Genomic DNA, 5,277 nt, shown 5'->3' on the forward strand with positions numbered 1-5,277 from the left:
GTGTTCGGTGGGGTGGTCGCTCGTTACGGAAGTCCTTCCCTCACCGTAAACTGACTTTATTTCAGTGTGTTTTGCGGTCAGAAACCGAATGACAGACCTCATTTCTACCCATGACCAATTTTCCAAGGGGGTAGTCATCTTTGGAAAACTACTGTTTTCGTATGGTTGGTGCGATTCTCATAGAGTTCAATGGGAAAATTCCTAAATGATTGTTTTACAAGTGTGCGTTTACAGAATGTGAAAATATTAAATAGTTTTCAAATTACAGCCAAATTCAGGCTTTCTGTGGGACAGCCCTCACACACATATATACAAACACACAAACAAACACAACAACACACACACAAAACACAACACCACACACACACACACTCACACACACACACACACACACACACATACACACACACACACAAACACACACACAAACACACATACACACATGTATACACACCCAAACCAACAAACACAACACACAACACACAACACACACACACACACACACACACACACACACACACACACACACACACACACGAATGGCATTAAACCCTGTAGCGACATAGTCCCCTTCCACTAAAGCAGGTTCATTATAATATTTTTTAAAAATACTTTTACTGACCCTTTTTCTCACAGATGTATCCATAACGGTCTTGGCAGGGAAGATCATCCCAGCGTCCAGACTGAGTTACCATGACAACACAGTCAGATTCGTGTGCGTTGTCGGGCTGGTCTGGAGAGACAGTGGGGAAAACACATTATGTTAGTTTCAGTTTAAGTAAGTTTTTTCAGTGTTTTAGGCATATACCATATAAAACATTTATGTTAAATAAAGCTTCCATAATGAAAAAGTACAGGTTACTCACATATCTTTTATCATGGGTAAAACAAATTGAATATTTCTGTCATTGGGCTGAGTCAGGCTAGGAGGAATTAACAAGTTCCTTTGACCTTTTAAAGGTCTACAAAGAGATATTTTTTAAAATCACCTCGGGTTCTAAATATCCGCTCAACAATTGCATATTGTCGTCCAAACTTACACAAGGAAACAATTATCTAGCAAAACGTCACGTGCATCATACTGAACTTAGACAAAATTTTATTCTCTTGGGCTAAAGCACACAAAAATTAAAATTGTGTTTACATTTCAGCAAATTTTCGGTCAGTTGTAAATTGAAATGGATATCGTTTAATTTTTTTCATTTCTTGAATACAGTAACTTTACCAATTATGAAACACTTTTCCTGGAAAAAAGCTAAAATCTGGAAAATATATCTAAAACACCAACGTACAATATTTGACAATAATGCTCCAGAGTTTAGAACCTAATTCCTTTCCTTGGATTCACATGTATCCTCATCATCAAAGGGTATAATATAAAAGAAGACTTATACGGCCTAAACTCTGGTGACCTCTTTTCTGGCAGCACAGTGCCCATTACGACAAGGGCTAGCTACCGTTGTTATCGTTGGCTCCGATCCACAGAAAGTCAGCGTCTAGGCTCAGTGAGCGTCCTGTGAGAGTTGAATTGGGGGGGGGGGGGGGGGGTTGGGAGAAAGAGGGGGTGAGGTTTGAGGAAGAAAGGGGGGAGGGGAGAAAGGGGGGAAAGGTTTGTGGAGAAAGGGGTAAAGGGGTGGGGGTTGGAGATTCAAAGATAAGTAAGCACGTCAATTCAGTGAGACCTCTCCGTTTGATTAAAGGGGTCGTATGTGACTTCCCATTTCTTCATAAGGGTAAAAACTCTGCAAGGCTCGTTTATTTAGTTAGGGTATGTTAATGAGACGGAGTTTATTTTTGTCCCACATTTCTTTACAAATCTAACACAAACACCTTTTACTCGAGGTGAAAGTATTGTGAATGGGGCTCACAGACTTGTCATTTTTAGCCTCTGCAACAGAGCTATATACATTCAAGGTGCTGAAAGATTGTTTGGGAATGAGAGATGTGTGTGTGTGTGTGTGTGTGTGTGTGTGTGTGTGTGTGCGTGCGCGCGTGTGTGTGTGTGTGTGTGTGTGTGTGTGTGTGTGTGTGTGTGTGTGTATCACCTGAGCCAGGATGAAGTTTAAAGCTAAGAAATCTAGCAGCCTAACTATTCACAAAGGTAAACAGAAGCAACTGAAGTTTACAATTGCAGGGGAGCAAATGCCCACAGTAAAAGAACAACCTGTGAAAAGTTTGGGTCGGTGGTACTCAGGAACTCTGTCTGATAGGAGTCAAGGCGTGGAAATCATGAAGCAGGCTGAAAATGGGCTAAAAGCAATTGACCAGACAAAGCTTCCAGGAAAGCACAAGATATGGTGTCTATAGTTTGCCCTCTACCCTCGACTGACGAGGTCACTGACAATGTATGAAGTTGCTCTGTCGAGTGTTAAGATAATTGAAAGAAAATGTAACAGCTACATCAGGAAGGGGCTTGGGCTATCCCGTACAATTAAAACGTAATCCCTGTACAGACCGAGAGGTGCACTTCAACTAACTCTCACGCCAATCGTGGAGATCTAAAAAGCAGGCAAGATTAGAACCGTGATGATGCTGAGAGAATCAAAGGATCAGGAGATCAGCGGTAAACCTCTAGGTTTCAAAACAGCGAGAAAGTGGAAGGCAGAAGTTGCTACTGACGAGATCATCTCTGCATTGGAGCATGGCGACATTGTCGGTACAACACAACCTGACAGATTTGGGCTAGGTAATGGCGACTTTAGACCTTTCAGGAAAATGTCCCAGCGAGACAGAAGAAAAGCTGCAACAAGACATATGCAAAAGATGGAGGCAGAATTCATCTCATCCAGTGTAGCCAGCAAAGACAAATGACCAGATGGGAAGAGCATGTAGTCGAAAGAAAAGTCGGTTGGAGTGACATCTGGAAGTGGAACACATCTAGGCTAAGCTTTCTTCTCCGGTCTACGTATGATGTTCTGCCTTCACCGGTGAACCTGGTCAAATGAAAGGTACAGGAGGACAACAAGTGTAGATGTGGTAGCTAGGAACCATAAAGAATATTTTGTCAAACTGCAACCTGGCTCTTAACATATACACCTGGAGGCACAATGAGGAGCTGAAAGTGCTCACCACAATGGCGACAAAACAGGTGGAAGAAGGAAAATACGCCCCCAAGCTACAGAAGCATGGACTAACCAAGATTGAGTTCGTTCCGCAAGAAAGCAAGGTTCCCAACAGAGAGAAAGCGAACGAAGCCATGGAAGACCAGAGCGGAGGTACATGGGAGGTAGTAGCTGACTTAAAGGGCTTCGAGAGATTCTTCCCCACCCCAAAAACAAAAAAGCCAGACTTGGTGTTATGGGAGGAAAAAGAGAAAGTTGTACACCTAGTGGAGCTCACGGTGCCCCACGAGGACAATATCAATGCCGCACAGGAGCGGAAAGAAAACCGATACGAGGCACCTGTCGAAAAATGTGAGGAAGCGGTATGGAAAGTAACCCATTTTCCGGTAGAGGTAGGACGCAGAGGTTTCGTAGCAACTAGCGTTCGTAAGTGGATGAGAGTGGCAGGATCTACTGTAAAGAAAAGTAACGAACTCATAAACTTCATTCAGGAAACAGTTGAAAAAGCCAGTCACTGGATCTGGTTAAAGCGAGGGGACACAGGTAGAAAAGAATCCAAAGAGTTGGCAGCAGAGGAAAACTGTCCGACTAGCATGGAGACCTCACATCGGTGAGGGGGCTCGGTGCGTCAGAAAAGCTGTAGAGAGGAGGAGCCCGAAACAGAGATGCGTTCTCTCCTGATGGTCTCCATCCTTGAGTCCGGGATACGGAGCATTCGACGGTGAGCAGTGCATACGGATGTTTAGACTACGTACCTATGTGGCATAAGGGAACTGAAATCAAAAGCAGCTATTTATTTCATGAGCGTGTCCTTAAACTGAAACAGCCCAGTCAAACCCTCGCTGAAGTTACCTGAGAGATAAAACTGCTCCTGTACGTTCGAGATAGTGGCCAGGTCCCCTCCGGCCGACTGACATGCGTGTCTGGCATCCAGCCAGGAGAGAAGCTCTGTGTTGATCTGGTAGCAGCTGTCACTGTTGGGGTCGTCCTCCCAGCCTGCTCCGCAGTTCTTACTGGGTGGCGCTGGGAGTGAGAGAGCAAGTTGTTCAAGATGGAATATTTTCGTGAGAGGAAGCTTTTCTCATTTCATAATTTGTCTGAAAGGTGCAGAGACATAACAGTGATAATATAATAGGTTTAACAGTACAATTGTCTTGCCAATATAGACCAATCAATTGAAAAGAATATTTTTGTGAGATGAAGCCTTTCTTATTTTAGAATTTTTCTGAAAAGCGCAAAGACAAAACAGTGATGCCATGATTGGTTTAACGATGCAATTGCAATAACACCATTAAAAACAATTTAATTGTAAGATTATTCAAGGGGATGGAGTCTATACTTAGCCTGATGTTCATCTCCCACAAGACTCGGCCAAACCGGTGGAAGAGCTTTGAAAACGTATGCATGTATTCGAACCTCATGTTGTGTTTCCGGACGTAGAATGAGTGTACTATTCTTGTCCAGCAACCCAATCATCTTTTAAAAAGTTAAGATTGAAAAAGAAATAACACAAAAAGAGGAAGACAAAGAGGAGGGGGGTGAGGATGGGATGGAAGTCGGGTGGGGTGGAGAAGAAGTCAAGATTGGCACAGTAACGACTTCAATTATTTATGATATACAAAGTTGATAGGTTTGAAGTTGCGCCAAAGCAGCACTGAAAAATATCGCTTACATTCATGTGAGCTCTCCCACTGAAAAAGGAAACAAGAGGTGTGAACACATGATAAGGTAAAAGGAAAATTTGGCCATAAATTCTGAACGTACTTGACCTATATCAGGGAAGTCACTCTCTATGGGCCAACATCTGGTTTGCCGTTACGTCATGTGCAAAAGAATTACGAAATGGGCGGGGGGGGGGGGGGGTTACTTTCAACTATAGTAATGCGCACTTAAGAATTTCTACCCCCCCCCCCAAAAAAAAACCCCAACTAACAAACAACACTACAGATACTTACTGGCTGGACTTGTTGCCGGAAGGGTGTTCTGAACTGCAAGAGAGAAGAGAATATTATTTTATAATTTTGTCATATGAGGTTTTTTTAATTTGAATTTGCAGAAGATGGATTTTTTTCCTTTTTATCTCAGGGATTTTTTTTCTAATTTGGTTAAGCATAAGGTTAGGCTTTATCCAAGTCTTATACGACCACAGCATGGCATCTTTAGTGTGACTTCTTGTTTTCTTTCCATTTTTCTCTGGATAAAAACAACAAAAATC

General features: G+C 42.7%; 1 long non-coding RNA gene across 1 annotated transcript; it reads right to left on the minus strand.

The window, feature by feature from the left end:
* Positions 1 to 1,465: 1,465 nt before the first annotated feature.
* LOC118477625 lies at positions 1,466 to 5,062 on the minus strand. The gene is made up of 3 exons (XR_004858498.1): positions 5,018 to 5,062; positions 3,915 to 4,085; positions 1,466 to 1,514 (listed from the first exon to the last, which is right to left on the minus strand). It is a non-coding gene; the product is annotated as an uncharacterized LOC118477625 (long non-coding RNA).
* Positions 5,063 to 5,277: the final 215 nt, after the last annotated feature.

This window comes from Aplysia californica, unplaced genomic scaffold (assembly GCF_000002075.1).
Source record: "Aplysia californica isolate F4 #8 unplaced genomic scaffold, AplCal3.0 scaffold00157, whole genome shotgun sequence".
Classification (NCBI taxonomy): domain Eukaryota; kingdom Metazoa; phylum Mollusca; class Gastropoda; order Aplysiida; family Aplysiidae; genus Aplysia; species Aplysia californica.